This window comes from Numida meleagris, chromosome 14 (genome assembly GCF_002078875.1).
Source record: "Numida meleagris isolate 19003 breed g44 Domestic line chromosome 14, NumMel1.0, whole genome shotgun sequence".
Taxonomy (NCBI): domain Eukaryota; kingdom Metazoa; phylum Chordata; class Aves; order Galliformes; family Numididae; genus Numida; species Numida meleagris.
This window is the reverse complement of record NC_034422.1, coordinates 5,001,586-5,022,790: the sequence shown is the minus strand read 5'-3', so window position 1 is coordinate 5,022,790 and position 21,205 is coordinate 5,001,586. Positions and strand designations below refer to the sequence as shown.

Genomic DNA, 21,205 nt, shown 5'->3' with positions numbered 1-21,205 from the left:
CGTTCATCTCCAGAGAGGCATATTTAGCTGTCACTTGAACTGAACCCTGACTGACACTTCTTGCAGATTTTCTTAGGCATTGGGTGGTTGGTCAGTGAGTCCTGGCAGGAAAGCAACACAAAAGTAGCTGCAAAGGTTGGGGTCTGATCTAAAATCCTTCTGAGTTCCTGCAAAGCATTCCACTGATATCAGTAGGCTTTGGATGGAGGCCATCACAAACAAGACACATGCTACACTACATCACAGTTATTTCTATCCAGGAGAACAAAACAAGTTTCTAGGGGACAATCAGCAGCTGGAGAGGGAGTAAGTGTCCAGTCTCCGGGGTTTTGTCCCAGTAATTTCTTGTGTCCCATCAAATTCTTTCCTGGGAACCTACCCATTCTATTGTCGTGGCATCCTTAAGACCATCAGTTTCACTAGTAAAGCTTTACAGTCTTTTCCCAATCCCTCTCCCTGCTATCAAGGCACAGTGAAGCATGGTTGCTTGGACCAAATACACATGATCACTGCTACTAATCAGAGCCATTCTGTCATTGGCAGACATAGCTTTGCTGCAGAGCCCCACAAGGGCCATTTGATGCCTTTCAGTTCACAGTTCTCTAAATAACTCCCTGGTGCCAGAGGGCACATCTGCTCTACGTGCGTACAGGCAGGTGAGATTTGGTATCATCTGCCTAATCTGAAGACATTTTTGTTTGCATTTTGGGGTTTTTCTTTCAACAGCTCCATTTTCTGTGTTTGTCTGAAAGACATCAGGGCAGCGTGTGGAGGTGTAGAGCCTCTGAATAGGAAGGGGGAAAAAGATGATCTGTGAAAAGGGGTGGGAAATTTGGAGATGTAAAGGGAGAAAAATAAGAGGAATGATATATACTGACTATTGTGTGGTGAACCTGTGTAGTCACCCAATTGTTGTTTATTCCTTCCCAAATTCAAAACAGACCTCTTGTCTTGCTAGTCAGTGCCCACACAAACAAGTGAGTCTGTCCCCCGTTAATGGATCCATTCTCCCCCCATAGTGGCCATATATTTTGCTGTAGCCATGTTGACAGAGGAGGACAATGGTCCCAGCCTTTGCTGTCCTTGTTGATGCTGAAGTTAACTCCTGTTGAGTGCAGCATCAGACAATTAAAGAAGAGTAGAAGGTCTTACTAGAAGAATACGCATGTCCTTTTAGCAATTAGTAGTAGGAGATGAAAGCTCTTTGTGCACAAAGGTCACAGGAGATGATTTATGTTTCATAGTGCTGCTCTCCATCCCCTACAGCTCTGTGCTCAACCAACTTGAAAAAAGATGCTTTTTAAACCCAGTTACATCAGTACTTATGTGCCACAGCCAATTATTTCTCTGTCAAATAGTGCCTCATTATTGGCAATCACTTATTTTAGTGCAGAAGCCCTCTTGCTTGGCAAGGTGGGAGGCACATTTTGCATCAGGGCTCTCAGTGCTGTCTGTGCCCAAGCAATGTGGAGTCACCGGGAGGTGTCACAGACAATACACTGGAGTCATGAGGGGATGGCAAAAGTTTAACAGCAGCCCAACAAACACAAGCAGATAATCCACCAAACACGGTCTGTGAGACCAGCAGCACGTGAGTGCACCGTTCAGTGTACCCTGGCTTCCAAAGCAGTATGGTTTAATCCAGACAGGCCCATGACAAGCCAAGGCCAGTGTGCCATCTTAGGTTAGATTAAGAATATCCCATTTTTCTGCCATTTACTGCCATCTCAGAGGTGTGGAAGAACAACTCCAAAGGCAGGACTTTACCTGAACTGTTCCACTTGCACCTGTCGTTCGCTGACTTGGGACTAATCTGAAGGAAGTCTTCCCTAGGATCAGACTGGTTAGGGAGCAACCATAAAGGACATACTGTCAGGTCAGTAAGTGGGAGATAGCTTGGAATGATGATTTTTTGAAAAAATGGCACACTTAGGAATATGACCCACTGGTTAGCTGTCAACAGAATACAAGCATACCGTCTTCCTGTGTGCATCAACTTAGATGCCATGGCAGCAGGCATGTTTTCAGCAAATACAGATGAAATTATAATTCTAAGTTATTTAAAAGCAGATGAGCTTCAGTTTTAATCTGCCAGCATTTTTTGAATAACGAACTCAGGATAATCCTAAATTTTATTCACTCAATACCATTGAGTTTGGATATTCAAGACCCAGGTGCTTTGCTGTTGGCATGTGAAAACATCAGTTAGGATTCTGAGAGAGTCTTTGTGCTACGATGACTTGCAAACCTACCCTAAGATATACAGAAAGGTATTATTTTAGCTAATCTAGAAATGCACTAAGAATACACAAATAATTCAGTTACAGGAAAGAACAGGGCAGACGCCAAGCCTGTTAGAGGAACAGGAGGAAAGAGAAGATAAAGGCAACTTATGTAAAAATAAATCAATAAATACAACCCTTGTTTTACTGTTTTTCCCCCAACTTGCTAAAGTATGCAATTAGCTCACTTACAAATCAAGCACCAATGGCTTATAGACAAATTGCTTCAAGTTCTTGTTTGCTTTCCATAACTTCTGAAGGGTGAAATTAATGCTCCCATGGAAAAATTACTAACAAGTTTCTAGCTTGGTGTGTCTTCCAAAGTTACATGAATTTCAGTAAAACCAAAACATTTTCTGAGAAATTTTCAATTCCCTCCAACCCATCAGCTCCCCACACCTCCAAGACAAATTGGTGAAAAGGGATATTCGTGGTAAAATTTCCATTTGGATAAAGAACATTTCATTAAGGAACAGAACATGACGCTGAATAAAGTGTTCAGTCCAATTCTAGCCCAAATGCTGGCTACATGTATTTTCCCAAACTGTTTTTCTTCATCTCCTTTCATACCACTTTCCTGCATTTTTTTTTAAATGGAAAAAGGTATTCCAATAAAAAGGACTTGGAGGGTCCCAGTTTGAACCGTACGGAGCTTTTATAGCTCCTGGGTGCTTAGCAGATCGGGGCTTTGTTTGTTTTAAATATGCATTACATTTATTCCAAATAAACTCTATAAATCAATCTAAGTAATAGAAACCAGAAAAGTTTATGCAAAACAAATATAGAAAGTCATAAATACTGTGTTTAAGATGTCATTTTTGTGGCTGGTATATTTCTATGGTATGTTTTTACTGTTCGTGGGATAAATTTTTCAGAAACATAAAAATCTTTCCTCCTCTCCATTCTCTATAGGTTTATCCCAAAGAAATAATGAGGCTAGCTCCATAAACCAGCATTTATTAAATCCAAATGGGCACTCCATCTTACAGTAGCGTTCAATATAATCTATTTGATCTTTCAAAGTAGTTGGAAAATGATTTCAAGGGGAACTTTCACAGAACGAATTAACTTGAAAGAAGAGAACGTTTTATACCCCAAAGAGGGAGGAAAGCAATTTCCTCAGTTTGTTCTGCATTCCCCTTTGCCTGACTGCAGATATGCCTGTTTGAAGAGGCACTCTGGGTGCTATTGCAGGATCTTACCAGTAATGCCAGCAGCCCATGGAAAGCAGGGTTACAGACCATAAGACAGGGTTATAGGCCCATAAGACTATTACCAAGACAAGTTTGGTGAAATTTCAGATTGCAGAAGAAATAGAAAAGAACAGACTCATATGGAAACTAAAATCTGTTTGTTCAAGTCACAATTAAAAATCTACCTCTTAAAAGTTATCTTTCTGTATTTTCGGAGAGACTTTATTTCCAGCCTGCAACACCTCGTTAGAGTAAGTAAAACCATCACTGAGGCCATAACTCGGTCAGCAAATCGAGGCACTCTCTGATTTTAAGAATCCCAAACTTAAGGCATTGCAGATCCACAGTGCTAGAGGTGAAAGCCCTGCCCCAGATGGGGTGCCATCTGTTGCTTCCAGGAGGGAAAACTTAAGATTTGCACAATCTAAGCCAGTATCTATCAAGTTTTTCTTCTGCAGCTGTGGGGAAGGACTCATTCTTATTTTAGAGGTGGGGAAATTGGGACACTTTGTAAAGATAAATGTGATTTGGCCAAGCCAGAAAATACTCGATGGCAGGCTCCAAACACCTAATGTTGTTGTCCTAGCCATAACTACCTATCCTACTTCACTAATGATAGGGTGAACTTTGAGATCTCTGCCCTTCCACTGCTGGAGGCTGAATTTGCAGGTAAGCCTTTCTTGGCTCCTGATGAAAGGCTTGTATCCCACTCAGGAATACAGAAACCTTTCTGGTGGACGGGCATGCTGGGGAGATTGCCTGCTGCCAACAGCACAAACATCATCACCTCTCACTGGACACCTGCCTCCTCCAGCACCCAGCAGCCTACCCAGAGCCAACAACAACCAGACTCCAGACAAGGGTTACCTACTGGCTTGGGGCTGTGAGAAACCTCAGCTCACCTGTAATCACCTTTCTCAGCACAAGCAATCTTTGTCTGAGCTAAGAGCCATGGCCAGGCACTTCCCTCCAAACTGCTTCCCGGTATTCTCTCTAACTTCCAAGAGGAACAAAATCATTTGCTGCTCTGCCCTTAAAACCATTCCGGTGGTTTTATCACATGCTGCTCAGTGGATACCATGTTTCAGCCCTAAAGTGACTGCATATCACTGATTTAAAGCAGGACTGGGGGATGGAGGCTAGGAAAGGAGGCATACCCTCATGCATTTCCTGAAGGAGTTTTGTGCAGCTGTGCAGAAAGTCTCCTGTTCTTGTTCTGCATTTAAAAATAATTTTCCCCTCATTTTTTTTCCGAGGTGAAAGAGAAGGAAATTGCAGAAGGATACTAGAAAATCAATTCAAGCAGAAGGGCACCACTGAACAAGGTACAGACCATGCTATTAAATTACACAACTAAAACTGGATGGTTGGAGCAGCTATGGCTTTTCAGGATCCCGGACATCTCTGCTCCACTCAGGGAGCTGGATCAGGTGCTCTGGGCATTTTCAAAGGGAGCTGTGTGGTCACAGCATCCCAGACCTTTTCCTATAGCCAACTTTGAGAAAGGCTGTTGACAAGGAAGAGAACTATAACAAATACATAACTCTCATACAAGGCAGAAAAGTATTTATAGCAACCTTGAACACCACGGCTGGCTAAACCTACTGTGTTACTCTGCACATGTAGAGAAACAAAACAATTCCTGTTCCAAAGAGAAGAAACAAGTGAAGGAACCATCATTTAGGAGGATCAGAATTCCCTTAAAATGACTGTATGCTGGCCAAGGTTTTGCAAAAGAAGGCTGATAATGCTTCAGGATGGGAGTGTAGAAAGAGCTACAAGTATATGCAATATACTGGAGATGTGGGGCTTGAGTAACCGGCCAGCAGGCTGGGTGCTGCTGTACAGCAGGTCTGCTGGGCCGCTCTGCAAGTTGCCATGGAAGCAGAATTGCCATGTAATAAAGCAAAGGCAAGATGTGTAGGAGCAGGGGATTCCTCTGCAGCCTTTGGCAAGCTGCTGGAGGGAGGAAGCATGCTCCTGCAGATGCAGAGGAGCTGTCAGGGGACAGGACGCTCCTCCTAGTTTTGGCAGACACTTTGCAGATGTTTTAGCCAAGTCACGTTTTAACAGCCTCATGCCTCAGTTTCCCCAGCTGTAAGCTATTACAGGGATGTTTTGTGGCTGAATGCAACCTCATACCCACAAAGCAAGCAGAGCTCTTTGGACAGATGATCCCGAGTATAAAGCATTTACTTGAAATTTTTTCTTGTGCTTCTCTCTGATCTTGATGCTGTCACTTAAATAATTTACAATGTGAAGAAGGAAAGAAAAGACCAGAAGCAATCACACCAAAGCATTCAGCCTCCTCCAGGCATGGCCCAGGAGTTTTGAGTTCTGGTGGGGAAAGAAGGAATGTGCTCTCACCCCTCCGCCCCCTGTCAGACCTTCTGCATGATGACACTGTTGATCCTTTTATGGATCTGGGGACTGATGGACTTTGAAGTCTGAGCTTGGCACCCCCAGTTATATGCTAGGACTTGAAATGATCAAAGTACCAGCATTTTCTGAAGCCTCGTGAATGAACTGGCCTGGTAATGGAAGCTCAGAATTCGAGATTGGCTCCTAATCACCACAACAGTGCCACAAGCACACTGCAGGCAATCTGGTGGCCATTCCTTGTCTGCTTGATGTTAGACATGCCATGAGCTGCAGACTGAGGGCAGGCTACAGCATCATGCAACACTGTGTTCCTTATCTGTTTTCCAGCATGAAGGATACATTCTGCAAGTAATTCTAGCACAGGATTTCCTACATGAAATCCAGACCTTCAACAAAGGCACTAGTGACAAAAATCTTAGCTCAGCTTTTTAGATCCCAGCTAGAGCCTACAGATGTGGCAGAGAAGCAAAAATACTTTTTTTTTAAATGAGCGTGACTTTCGTTTAAGGACTGCAGCCTGTTCTGGGTGTGACATGGTCTGATCCTGTACAGGGTTCTTTGGTGTCCAAGTCCTTATTAAGTGAACAGACTTGGGCTGGAGGGGACGGAAAGAAGACATGGAGTGGCTCTGAGTTTACAACTGCCTATCAACAGGCTGAGAGCAACTCTCATGTGAGGCATGTGGGACACAGATATGAGCTGCTTCCAGCCTGGTGTGGCTGGAAGGGGTGGAGGGCAAGAGCTTTGTGAGGGGTTTTACAACCTGCAGCCTGCGTGTCAGGCCACCAGCCTACACGATCTGTGTCAGGTGCTCAGGTATAAATCAAACTCCCGAATATGAGACTTCTTTGATTAACCTGCCCATTGCCTCTCACATTCCTTGCAATGCGCTTTGAAATTTGAACAAGCAAGGCTCTGTCCCAGCACCCCCATTAAATGCTGTACAAGCAAGTTCCATGGTGGAGAGAGGAGCAGAAGGGACACAGGCAGGTCAAACAGCCTTTTGATATGCCAGGCTTGCTCAACACAGAAATGCTGGCCGAGTATGAATTCCAGCCACGGACTCTTACTGCCCTCAATACTGAAGTCCTCTTTGGGAGGACTGCTCAGAGTGACAGCAGATCAGCCCCTGACCCTTCACTGCTTGAACAGCTGTCCTTCAGATTCCAGCCTTGCAGTTTTATAGCATTTCACATATACAGAGCCCCCAAGATTCACTATCACAGATACTTGCATGTTTTACCACAACAGGCTGTGTCACCCTCATGACCAAAACCCTGTGTTTTTTCCCCTGGATTTATGCACATTAACCAAAAGCCATGAATTCCCAGACTCCCCAGGCACTAATAGATTGTAAATGAGCCAAGTGATATTCATTGCATTTCAAAGGGACCACTGAGACGTTACCAAAAATGTCTTCAGAGCTTACAGTGCACCTCATGAATATAGTTTATCAGTATCTGTCCTAACTGGGAAGCAGTTATAGGCTGTAAAATTCACATCACATATCCTATTACTGAGATATTGTTTTTGGCCCAGAGGTTCAGTTCAAAGACACCCAAGCCTCATGCCTGAAATTCAAGACCACCTCTCTGCTTCCCATTCATCCCATGGTGAGGAGATTAAATTCACCCTTTGCTGTGACTTTTTTTAACTGGAAAACCATTAAAAACCAATATGCTGTTCACAGACATGTCACAGCTCTGAACTCAGTCTAGTCTTGTTGAAAAGCAGCCCCATATTTACACTGCCCAAAATAAGTCCAAAGTAGACTGCCTGACTAAAAAACACCAAAATTTTAGTAAGTCAGACGTTAAAACTGGGAAGACTGCATTAGTCCAAATAAAAACATCTCCTGAGAGCACTCAAAGACCACGTTCAGAATAAAAGCAGAGCATGTAATGAAAACATGATCTACAAAATAGAAGGCTTCATACCTGGACACAGCAAATGGGAGACTAGGCTACCTGTTTGAGCAGACCCTCAGTTTGATCCTGATATTATGGGAACTGTGTACGACAGTCTCCATTAGTCTGTTATTATCATATCCTGCAATGTAACCAAGGAGAATTCAGATGCCTTTGCATCTTCCCAGCTCAGTAGCAAGAGCCTCCAATAGCAGCCGGTCAAGAAGATTGTATTCCTACTGCCTCCCTTCTTCCCCATCTCGCTGCTGCTCTGGCTTCACACTAAGTGTTCTGTTTTCAGCATTCCAAAGCTCATCTTTGCTTGGCCTTATGCTTTCAAGGAAACAGTCAAATTCCAGCAGCAGCTGCCCAGCCCATCATCATTAACTTCTTTTCTCTAAATCACCATTCTTGAAAGCCATCTGAAGAACCTTTCAGAAGCTCTCTACAACTAGAAAGGAATCGATGCTCACATTAAGAAACTTACCTTCTCCATTTTACTCTTTAGCTGCTTTGCACATCCATTCTGCTTTAAGTCATAATTTTGTAAATTAAGAATTTGAGGAGGTATCAATAGTCCAGTAGACACACATCCACCTGGAACATAGTCAGTCTTGGGGACATAAGAATTTACACTGATGCGCAGCCACCCAGTTCCTCTCCCTTTGATCTGAAAGCTCCTTTAAGTACACACTGTGACTGATAAACCCTTGAAGAATGACAGATTTTTGAGTAAGAACTGAAATCAGTGCTGCTTTTATCAAGCACCATCAAATGAAAAAGGTCATTCAGAAGTCTTGTGCGATTTAATAAATACATATATAATTTAGCTGCTTGAGCTTCTTATGAGTGAACGTCATTGCAGTATTTTAGTTTACTTGCCATTTCTTAACTAAAAGCATTTTCATTCTTTACGAGGCAGTCAGCAGGTGTACACATAAATTTATGTCAACATCTGAATACTACTTATTGCTCATTTAACTCGAAAATAAAAAAAACTGGACCATGTCTCAAAAAATAAATAAATAAAAGGAGAATGCTGTGGAGTTAGAGCAGTGGTTTTCAAAGAAGAAAAAAAAACCAGGGAGGCTTTCTCAAATACTTTTTCCAAGCACTGTTGTTATAGGTGTTTCCTGAGGAAGTGACGGACTTTTCCCTCTCCACCCCCCTCAAGTCTCACACCCCTCAGTTTTTATTTTTTTTCTTTAGGCACACAGTCTGAGAGGTGTAAGCAAAGAACAGCAAGCAAGCACAGTGGACAGTTATTTAGCTTTGCTCAATCGATGATGGGAAGAGAACCAGACATTTTTAATGCCAGTTCAGTAAAGGAAAGCAGGGAATATCCTGTGCTTAATTTCAGGCAGGTGCTTCACTAAGCTGTGGCCTCTACAAACCCACGCAAAAGCATCAGTGCAATTAAATGCCATCTAGTTATTTTATGACTGTGCTTCAGTGCAGTGCTCTTGCAACTGGAAGCCATCTGGCTGTGGATGGTTTTATGTTCTCTCATTTTAGAGCTCAGGGCACAGTGAGGACGACTCCGTGCCCTCCACTTCTCCAGTAGCATGGTCCTACCAGGGCTGTGCTAAGGGCTTGGCCTCTGTCCTCCATTGCCACGAACAGTGAACACATCATCCCAGTATAAGCAGTCCTCACACCAGGGGAGATGTGAGCCTTCAAGCTAAGGATAACTTCTTATAACTTGGCCACTGCCTATTGCCACTAAGAGATCTGATTCTTGCTTCCTCCACCCAAATTTGGAGATCTCAAAAACTTCATATGACCCTTAATGGAGAAGGTGACAAGCCCTACACCTGACCCACAAATCCTGCAGTTCAGAGTGGAGAGATCTGGATTCCAAAGCCTCATGTAGATGTGCTGGTGCCGCCATAGGGATTTAACTGCTAAAAAACAAAAAGAAGACATATGACCTCTCTGTGCACACATGGATTCAACTTCACAGTACAGCACCTTCTCAGCAGAGCGTGTCAGCTCAAAGACTGAACCACATCTTACAAATTCAGCCAACAGTTGCTTCTATAGGAGCACACGCTGATCCAAGGCACAAGCAAAATGGTCCCTTTAGGACCCTGTTGCTATTGCATTCTCAGCAGTCACTGCAAGTCTTTCACTCACTTCCCCTTGTCTTCTTGCTCTTCGAAAACCAGTGTGGCCAATTACCTCCCTGCTTTCACAAACACCTTTCCTAGCCATTTGAAGTGGAATACTCAGCAATGAGGTGTTATGTTAATTCTGTGACTAACAAGTTTCCAGGCTGCTAACCTAAAATTGCTGCAGGAAGGCAATATTTTACTCCCATTGGATTAACATTCTTACACTCAACTATGCAAAGAGGTTGAAACCAAATCTTGATCCTTGGATACCCTGAGTGTCAAGATCCCTGAGGAAAGCTACTGCAAGGTCCAGGCTTTGCTTTTCGTGCAGAAAAGATTTCAGTTAAACTCAGTCCAGCTTATACTCCAGTCGGATCCTACAGGATCCAAACCTTGGTGACAGCTTAGTGCATCATTAGAAGACAGCTGCCCATGTAACTGATCAAATGAAAGCACCAACAGTGTGCAGAAGCACTAAATTGTAAATCAAGGCAGAGGGCAAAGCTCTGCTCTCAATGCAGACACACAAGCAGCTGGTGAAGTCGTCCTCTGGTTTTACATTGACACGCCTCCTTTCAGATCAGCATAGTGACTCCTGATTTGCACCAGCACCACTGAAAAAATCACGCCAGCAACCCCTACCTCAGTTGAGGTTGCTAGTTAAAGAGAATAGGGGTAGCAGATTTTGAGCAACAGACTTTCATGGGCTTTTCCCATTGTTCCTTAGCCAGCATTGATCAGAGAACTAAAAAGGGTTGCGCCAAGTCCTCAAAAGATTTTAGTGTGAGCGATGCAGACCACATGTGCTGAATGGTAAACAGCTCTTGAGAATCAGAATAAAAAGGGTCTTTACAGTCCACGCAAACAAAAGTAAATGCCAGGATCTAAATGAAATAGAGCTTTCCAAAAGCCTGAGGCTACTAAGATTTCAGAGCTGAAAATGTAGCCTTGTTTCTTAGAAAGTCCTAAAGAACATCCCGTTATCGAGAGGTGACTTTGTCCTGTTCCCAGCAAAGCAGCAACGTCCTTTGATTCTCTTCACATTTCATCCCATCTGAGAAATGCCTGTTCCTATCAGATATCTTGAGCCTCCTATTAAAGCTAAGTGTCACTGATAACTTTGTGAGAGTGTAGCCAGCGAAGAAGGGAATACTGCCAATGAAGTAAATACCATTTATTAATGAACAGAGTAATACGGAATACAGCAACCCAGTCTAAGCCACACCACCCAAACAGTCCTAACACAGAGAAAGCTTTGAAATACTTTGTTTTTCTGTTTTAAAGATGCGCGTGCAAATGAGAGCTGAATGAGAAGGAGAGTTATTACATTTGGGGACCACAAGTCCTGAAAGAACCAAGTAAAAGCACATGGGTTAGAAAGGACTCCAATTTAGCCACTATAGAAGGATTGGTACTGCTGTATCCATGCTGGGTATACAGAATTGTTCCACAAAGATCCTTGGTCCTGCATCAAACAGCCTCAGAAGCAGATCCTTTCAGATCAGTGAGGCTTTGTGCAGGAGACTGCCTAGAGTTTTAACCCACTTGGGAACCAAGGGCTCCTGCCGGGATAAATCCTCAAGCAAAAGTCCTAGTTGGCCCCAGGACACATTGCCTCTGTGGAGGCTGATGAATGCCTGCAGCTTTGAGGTTAGACAGCTTTTCGTTTGTTTAAACTAAGTTTTGGCTGCTGCAGCATAAACCTACTACTGCTCATGCAGTCCTCATAGGCTGTGCAGGACTGCTTCCTCCACTTCAGCACAACTGGTGGTGCAGCTGCCAGCAGCTGCTGCTCTGATTCCTCCAAGTGCACTTACTCCACGCAGCTCTGCTGAGGGTTCCAGAGCACTGCTGGCATGGAGCAGAATGAACCACACAGTTTCCCTGGCACCTCTCAGCCCAGCTCCCTTCTTTGGCCCACTGCTCCCACTCTTTCCCTATCTCAGTTTTTCCCTGAGGCTGCTCCCTGTTTACCCCAGAATCAAAGGGTCCAGTACAGGTCCAATCTGTGCAGCAAGTCTCTACAGCTGTGGCAAAACAGGCCATGAAAATTCTCTGAGGAAGTGTGTACTGCCTCTACCAGAAAACTTGCTTCATGTGGGCAAGGACAGTTCAAATCAAGGGCACGGGGGGGTCACAGGCCATTGAAAAATGCACTTTCACTAACACCCCTTTAAAAAATAAGGTGGCTCACACATGGAGAGAGATTCTAGGTCCTCTAGCAGGGCTGGGGAGATATTTTGAGATTAGAAGTGCTTTCACACTTGAAGCTCATCCCACCCCACACAAACTATGATGATACCATTTTGAGAACACGGGAAGAAGACCTGTATCACAGCCTCTGCCCCATCTCTTTCACTCTAGATCTGTATCCAGACCAACTATGGCAGAATTGACAAGTTAAGAAAGCTTGTTAAAGCAGCACCGACCCTTGAGTTCTTTAGTTAGTTCTTTTATGGCCCTACAGGTGAACAGGGAAAAAAAAAAAAAAAGTATGGTTCACCTTGGGTCTCTTTTTCCCAAATAAATTCTTTCCAGTGCTATTTTACAGGTTTGCACATTCCTTCAATGAACAGAAACCTCACAGCAAAACAGGCATTTAAGAAACATGCTAAGCTACCGTGAAGTAAATTACTGACTTAACAGCCAGGCACCTACAGGCATAATTGGGTTTCATTAGAAGAACAAATTAAAGCAATGTGCACATTAGCCTACGAGTTTGCAAGGGGCAGAAAGAGTCTGGAAACTTTCCAAAGTGCACAAGATTAGTAAAGCTCTAACAAAAATCCCGCAGGAGTCACACTAAAGGAGGACCATCTCCCAGGGATGGCCGGACCCACGCCTAACTGCATCTAAACTCTTAGACCCATGCCTAACTGCATTGGCACCCAGGCTTCCACAAGACAGGCACGACAAAGGCTGCATTTGAACTACAAACTGCAATGCAAGGGAAGAGATGGGTCAGTAGGTGCATCAATGGAACCTGATGGAGACAGAGAAGAAAGCAGGGGATGAGCAGTTATGTGGATACTGCAGTGACTGCCTTCAAATTCCAATGGACTCCACTGAAAAGTGCCTTTTGCTTAAAGCCCAGAGGCAGCCATAGCAATTTCCCTCTCCACCTCCAGTGTCAAGTTTCTGCATCAATTAGGGCTTTACTAGTGCCTATACTCCTATCAAATCCCAGTTCATGTGCTACCAAAGACGAGGGTGGGATAACGTCCCTGAAAAACTGAAAAAATATCCCACCCCCCAAAAAAACCAAAAACAACAATCCACTCACCAAAAGCTTCTCCCAGCGAAATACTCCAGCACAGGGACAACAGCATACCACAAGTCTCCTCAGATATACAGCACTTGCCAGTGCAGGAATGTTTGACTACAGCAAGTCTCTTCAGGATGTCTCTTCATAAAAGAACGGGACAGACTTCACTGCTGGTTTGATCTCCTCCATCTAGACTTTCTCATGCCTGTCACCTCCTTCGTTTCTGCAAAAAAAGAAAAGAAAAGGATGAAAACAATTAACTAGCTGGAAGAAAAATAAATAACAGACATCAAGGGCTTGAAAGTTACAGCAAGGAAGTAATTTGTGGAACAGCTGAAAGAAGGTATTGAGAAAAGGCAACATGGTAAAACAAACAAACAACAAAAAAACCCCACGCCCCCCCCCAAAAAAAAACCAAAACAAAAACGCAAAACAAAACAAAAGCAAACCAACAAACAGATGAAAGAAGTAGAGAGAAATAAGAGAGAATGAGCAATCTGTTATCAGCTTCAAAGCTGGTCTTAGATGTTCTCCTCCAGTTATTAGCAGGTTTTTCCTTTTCCCAAGCCTGTCCCTAGAAGAGCTGCTTTCCTTCAACCCTATTTCATTTCTGAACTCTCTGCTTCTTCCAATTCACAAACAGGGCCAGAGTTCATTGTTGTTTTCTCTCTTTTGCCTGAGAAGGCAACTCAAAATCTCAGCACCTACCTCACCCAGACAATGAACCTGGACCTTGGCTGCACTGCCCAGTCCTGGTGAGGGCAGAGTGACGGCAAGGCAAAGCTTTTGTCTCGTCCTGCCCTGTGGAGCCAAGGGACTCCTATGACTTTGCTGAAGGGCACAGTCGGACCTTTGAAGAAGGGGAACAACTTGACATGAAATCCTGCTAGAGCGCTGTAGAAGGGTGGGTTGGCTGGTGTCAATTCAGAATATGAGACTGTAAAAATATTTGCCCTCGGTTCAACCTCATATACTTCATACAAAAGACTCTGTTTGAATAAAGGAATAGCCAGAGAGACATGAACTGAGAAGAGCCAAAAAACTCAAAGCAAAGCTCCAATTCTCTTTGTCCGGAAATCTAACTGTTTTGGAAAGAAACAAAACCACACTGGATGTAGACAAAGAAAGGGCAGGACAGATTTCTCGCTGAAGTTTCTCAGTTTTCCTTGATATTAGTTAAGAAAGGGTGTGCAAACATGTATTATACATGAAGAGTTCAAAAGATGTGTTTTTTCCTCCTCATTGAGGGGAGCAGTTTGACTCCCTCAGATCAGCCTTAGTTTCCTGGATGGATACAGTTGTCGTTTTCTACTAGGGCACAGAGTAGAAAGGAAAGAACCAGGATTTAGGCAATCTAGGCCTCACTCTGCCCCAAGGACAAACAACTTGCTTGTGTGGCTCACCATCAGTCAGGAGGGGACACGTTTTTGTAGCTGTCTGAACTAGAATACCCTCAGTATCTTCCCTGACCTACCTTTGCCTCAAATGCTATGAGAGAGTTGGTGCGTAGCACACTGAATGCCGGGACCTTTAATGATATCTGATCCTGGAACGCCTGAAAATTAAAAAAAAAAAGAGTTGATTGTTGAGAAAGGGGAACATGGTGCGAGGCTATCAGGATGGAGTGAAGTCCCTCATTTAGGCCATGTTACTTCCAGCACAGCGTTCAGATAACTGCCTTGGCAGACATCACTTTGGTTGCTAGTGAGCCAGACGGATCCTCTGAAAGATGTTTGAGCCAATACACAGCAATAAATACACCAGGCGATCAGTTTGGTGACAAAGCTTTCAGGGCAACAGAAACCAGTATAGCAGTGCAAAAGCACCAATATTTAGTAAATTCCACTTGACTATTTTTTTCCAAACATGTTAAAGAAAGCCCAGGCAGGCTTACCTGCCCCAAACACTACCTCTTTCTCCTTGAGGTATATTTAGCCAGATGGCAGGTATTTTATATTTAGAAAAACATTCATTCAGTAGGAAAACATTTCTGCAGGCAGGTTGACGTCAAGGGACTTGTTTTCTTTCTCCCTCTTTTGTGGGAGGAGAGTGCCTTGCACCAGACCCTGGAGCTGCTCACTAGCTAACACTGTCTGCAAGTGAGACCATGTGAGAGGTGAGACTTGGGCTGCACGGCCACAGTACTGACGGACGACAGCAGCACAGCCAGTTCTAGGGAGGCACCAGTGCTTGGCACCAGCAGTGTGAGGTGGGAGGGTGAGATCCGTAGATACCACGCCTGGCAATCCAGATGTAACTTGGCTACGCACTCAAGAAGCGTTTTCAAACTGTTGTAGCCATTTGTATATTTGTTTAAAAATAAATAAGCAACTCTGAGAGACTAGTTGTCAGCCCTCTAGCCCCTAATGGGCTGAGAAAGACCGTTAGACTGCTGCATTTAACTCAGGTTTAACAAACAGAGAAGCATATTGCTAACAGTCCTATGAAGCACCAGCTCTGCCAGACAACCCCAGACAGTTTCTGCTCCCCTCAGAAAGCAACTAAATGCCTGCAATTTGCTTTGGTTTGAACTAGGCTTTGAAATAGTAACTAGGATAGGATGCACCATGCTTCTGCACAAGATATTGAGGAAACAGCAGGGTAATTTATGAGAGAAGCGATCAGTCTTCAAAGAACATCTTTTCAGCAGAAGTCCTTTTTCTTCAAAGGAAAAATTGCCTTTGCCTTGTGAACTTGCATTTATATATATAAAATAAAACTACTATTTATTTTATACTCACCACGTCTACAGCATGATATGTGTATGTATAAAGGCCAAATGAAAGCCCTCAACGTTTTGGAAGAGGTATTGTCTGAAGAGAACTACTCCCAACCTCTCCACAACCTAAAGAGGGATTGTAACAAGCCCTATGGGAGCAATCAGCAGGGGCTGGCTTCTCCCATCTAGGGGAGCAGGAGCAAGCAGCATGCTGGCATCTGACAGAAACGAAACCTGTGGGGAATTCTGGCAGCAAGGAGTCCTCGGGGAAAACAAGCCCAAGCAATTAGAAAAGCAGGACTGTAGTTAGGGCTCTGCCCTGCTGGACGCAGTATCCACCTTCACATGTCTCCCTCCTTCCTATAGCAAGGCTTCTGGGGCAGCAAACTGCCTTGGAAGCAGTGGCTGGTACTGTCCTGAGCCAACACACACTGAATCCCGCCCCCACCAATAAACCTGGCACAACTGTCAGAGGTGGGAGCAAATGATGCAGTTGATATGAGGCAAATAGTGCATTTTCTACAGCAGGCAAGATCATGCATTCATCTGCTGTGGCCCCTACATGCTAAAGAACATGAACAGTTTGGGAATGGCTTGGATGTGTAATGCAGTGCTGCTAATGCCATCTTCCTTTCCATGTGTTCCCTGGAACGCTTCCCTCTTTACTTAAGGAAAGCTGCATCCTTACACAAAGCGCTTTCTGCTGAGTGCTAGGACAATGAAAATGGATCACAAGACTTGCTGGAATTAATCCTAAGATGGGGACTGAACCATCCTGGAGCACAGATGGGGTCAGGTCAGGTTTTTCCCTACAAACAGGAGAAGCCATGTGGTTTTCGTATAATTTGGAACATTTTCTTACAGAATGAAGATTGATTAGATGTCTGGAGTTCCCCAGAAACAATGCTGATAGTGTTAGCAGCCTGCACGCTACAAGAACCCATTCATAAAAAAATAAATAATAAATAAATAAATAATCTTTTTTTTTTTTAATTTTATGTTCTTGGAAAAAGAAGCTTATTGGGTAACTATCAGAATTCCTCTTTCATCACCTTGTCATAAATCCCACTGGCTCTGAATTCCTTTAGCAATCTCTCAGTTAAATTGTGACCTGCCTATTCTAATAAATAAACCTCTTTTCCCCCTAAAAAAGCTGGAAGCAACCATGAAGTTGCACCCCTGCCCTTGCTCCAACTTCTGTGAATTGAGACATCAAAGCAGATGAATAATCGAGGTTGTGGCTGCACAATCCCCGCACATTAACCTCTTTCTCTAGACCATTTTCAAACAGGACAACTAACTTCTGTCAACACGGATGTCCCTCCGAATTTTCAGCCATATAATTATTTATGTGAATGATGAAACAGCTGCTGCCTTTCTCTCTGAGGCAGCTGTACCTTGGGGGCAGGTGGTTGATTCCTGGTTATATCTCATGCAAACTCTGACAGGCAAAATCTGACATCCTAACTCAGTTCCGCATCAAAGCCATGCTGCTGTTCTAAGGAGTGAACTTGCCCCAGTCCCTCTGCACCCAAAGGCTTTTCCACCTTCACAAGAGCACTGACAGGTAAGTCTGATACTTCAAACTGCAAAAGCACTCTAGAACCAAGAGGAAAGAATTATTGCTGTAAGGTGTAGATTAATGAAGAAACTGCCTAAAATTCAAAGACCACGAAGACACACTTAAAAACTGGCCCCTGGCTGTGTAGGAAGCAGTGTCACCTTAACTACGTTGGATTGGTATTTTGCTCTCTTATGGACAACACCTTTGAGGTGAAACACCTGCAGGACTGCTGCATGCAAAAACACAAAGGTACCAGGTCACCAACTTGTCCATCCGTGTCCTGTTACCTCTTTGTGTTTGGGCTGCTAGTCCACCACAGCTTCTGTCCACGTCATTTTTTGTAGCTGTTCGGAGTAACGTATGTGTACCCGTGTAAAACAGAGCAAACAAGATGCATGAGTTAAGGTTGCTGCTGGGCAAGAACAGATCAAGCAGTGCTTGTTTTCCCCCTAATTTGCTTGTGAATAACTCCAGCAAAGTTCCCTGGTACATTTTCACTCAGATTCAGCCCAGTCTCTGAACGCTGAACATTCAGGAGAGATTGAAATGGGACCAGGTTTCAATGAAAAGTTGGCACCTAATGCACACATTTAAATCCTCTATGCACTGAACACATTATGATGCTTAGGACACTACACTGATTCTAAAAAGGGTTTTCAGACTTCCTTGTAAAGGGGACGGGTCCAGTGCCATCCTCAGCCTTCAGTGATGCACACCTACTGCAGAGACACAGCAAAGTTTGCTGGGGGTCCACATCCTGGAGCAAGAGCCCAGACATCTGGAGTTAGCTTGGAGCACCAGAGCTTCTCTCCAAAGCTTCCTGGCAGGCTCTAACTTGGAGGAAAGGGAGGGAAAGAAGAAATTTGAAAACACCCTTTCCTCTTTCAGAGGAGTGTGCTGCAAACAGGTCTGCCTGCCAGCTCTTGTGGTGTAGTTGCCAGGCAGTAGTACTGCTCTGCAGTCCAGGATCAACAAACTACACGTTTGCATTCTCACTAGAGCCAGCATTATTACTGCCACAACTTAACACCCTGAAACAGAGACTGCCGCAGCTGTGAGAGCTGCCTTGGGACTCAGGACAACTGCAGCAACCAGTTGATGGAGGAAACAGAAGAATGGCTGCTTTAAAACTTGTGGATGAAGCAAACACTTTCTTTCCTGTTATGGGTAAAAAACAAAACATCCAGTACTCGGATGGATGGACCAACCATGCTGGTTGAGCCAACAGCTGCTGTGACTGTACATTGGTCCAGCAGGATCCTATCACCAGCACTGTGACCATTCACCACACTGCCAGTGTTAGCAAGCCCACTGCTCTTCTGACTGAGGGCCTCTAATTTTCTCCATCTCTCCTCAGCATCTTGTTTCTCACTGCCTTCATATCCTGACATTGTACAACCACCCGTTCTTCACTCCATTCTCCCTAATTTCATATGTCAAACAAGCTCCTTCTCCTTAGCAATCGCCTTTTTCAGAAGAACTGCCCCACAGAGACCTACTGGTCCTGGGAAGGGTCCTTAGAACCAAAAACTCTGTAATTTTCTCCACACTTAGTTTTCCCATTGAGCCAAAGATGCACTAGACCATAACAATTTGCATAAATTAAACTACATCCATTACAATTAGACTACTATATACGTCATGTAAATGAGGACTGTTTGTTTTGAATCCCAGAAATGCTAGAGAAAATGAAGCTCAGCAACAGTAAGTGACCAGTTACTTGAGTTCAGCTTTGGAGATTCATCAGCCAGCAAGCAGTGACAGTCTATTAAACACTTGTAGCAGGAGAAATGAACTCAAATGCTGGAAACATTTTGTTTTTTCTGCACCAAGGTTGGACTCAGGCCGTAACAGACAGCTGGAGCAGGCTCCAGATGAAGGAGCTTAGGCATAATAATTACGAGATAAGACTCACTGTCAGTATTTGTAGAGCAATCCCTTCATGGTGTGTAGCAAGAGGAATGGGCAGAGTGACTGAGATAATAATGATTCACTGCAGCCAAGGGTTTTTTTTCACATTCTGATTCCTGTCAACCTCTCAGACCCTGGAGAGGATAGAAATAATGAAAAGCACTGCTCTGAGCAGTTCTTCTCTTGTGGGACAATACCTTTCACTGGTTCCTAAAACTACTGTTGTGGTCAAACTGCACTGTGGAGGGACTTCTCCATTCCCTATACCTGAGGATGACAGCATTACATATTCCAAGAGCTACAACTGTGCAAAACCTTCTGATCAGAAAACTAGATAATCTCCTGAGACATCTTCCATCTGTGGCTGATGCTTCAAAGGGAAATAATTAATAAAGAACTCTAAACACTGAGGCTGTAGAATGCTCTCTCTCTCCTTGTTTATTACAGCAAACAGAAAAAGATAACCGGCCAGAGAGATGGCCAAATCACTTCATCACCTTCTCTCTGACAAGCTCATACCTTCAAACCATCGTGGTGGCTGAAAAGCTGTGGATGGCTTGAAATCAGAATTTATTTTTAGGTTTCCAGACTGTGTATATTCCTGCCAAAAGAGCCTGGTCCAAAGTTTATTCAAGTCCATGATAAAAATGTCTAATGGCGTGAATGACCTTTGGATCGGCTCCAAAGAGTGTGCACTGATATTAGCAGAGGGGCTGGCTGGGGATTCCCTTTGGGAAGGCTGCCCAGTAAAGAGGTGGTTTTCACAAAATTGAAATTTTCAAGGAGAAAAACATCCTGATTTTGAACCCTTTTCCCTTTCAGAATAAAGACATAAAAAGACACTTTTTTTTTCAGCTAAGGAAAGTCAAGAAGCAATATTTTCTTCAGGGCCAGTTGGAACAAAATCAGAAAAGTATGTTTTAGTTTGAATGTGTTCAATAAACCATTAAAACCTCATTTCCCTACAAGTATCCCCAATCCCGCCTGACAGGGGTTGTGGTTTAGATGTCTCATATTTCCTACAGGCTGTTTCTTTGAGGACTCCTTCCTCCACAATACAAAGTGGACTCTATCAAGTCTGTGAGACATGATAGCAGCTACATACTGTCCCCTGAGAAATACTGAGAAAATGAATTCCTGTATGAGAGTGGCCAGGAGGAAATACAGATTCAAGGGTGATGCTCAGAGATGAATGTAGTTGAAGTAAAGCCTTTTGGGTTAACTGAACAAACTGAAGCAAAGCATGTCAGTTTGGAGCATGGCAAAACATTTAGTTTTCATCAAGAAATGTGAAAGTAAAACTTACTGACCTCTGAAGAACAAGAAGCTTAGAAATTTTATTACATGAAAGATTTGGAAACGTCAGTGTTTCTTCACTTCACCAAAGAGAGAAAAAAGGTTAAAAATTCCCAAGACAGAAATTCTGCCTTTTATTTTTTATTTTTTGCCTTCAGTAATGCTATGGGGAAGTAAATCTCCCTTTCATGGCATTGCAATATCAAGAAAGCAAGAAAGGTGAGAAAGAAGATGTGAGTAACTAACTGCTCTGCCGCAGAAAAGCCCTGCACAAATGAGCTCCAAACATCCACCCTCTCTCAGCAGCTGTCTAGCCCATATTTCAAGGGTTCTTTCCCAGGATAACAGGCAGTCCCTCAAGCTGGAGGGATTCAAGAGTTGCCAGCTGATCAGAGAGCAGATAGTTGTGAGAAGCCACTTCCCTGGATGTCCTGGGACACATCTCTAGGGCTTTGAAAGCTCTCGAGAAGTTAATTTGACCTTCACTGAACAATTGTCTTCCCTGGAGTTATCTGTACTTCAAATAAGAGAGGCCAGAATCACATACAGTCACCACCCAGCTGACAGGCAGT

The 21,205-nt window shown here is 43.7% G+C and overlaps 1 protein-coding gene across 1 annotated transcript in view; it reads right to left on the bottom strand.

Moving 5' to 3' along the window:
- Window positions 1-21,205, bottom strand: part of CCDC92 (coiled-coil domain containing 92) — a 102,105-nt gene that overhangs the window by 77,353 nt on the left and 3,547 nt on the right. The window contains exons 3-4 of the mRNA XM_021412622.1: window positions 14,618-14,698; window positions 13,162-13,366 (exon numbers count right to left, since the gene is read on the bottom strand). The gene's annotated coding sequence lies outside the window, so the exon portion shown is untranslated. The remainder of the gene's footprint in view (window positions 1-13,161; window positions 13,367-14,617; window positions 14,699-21,205) is intronic.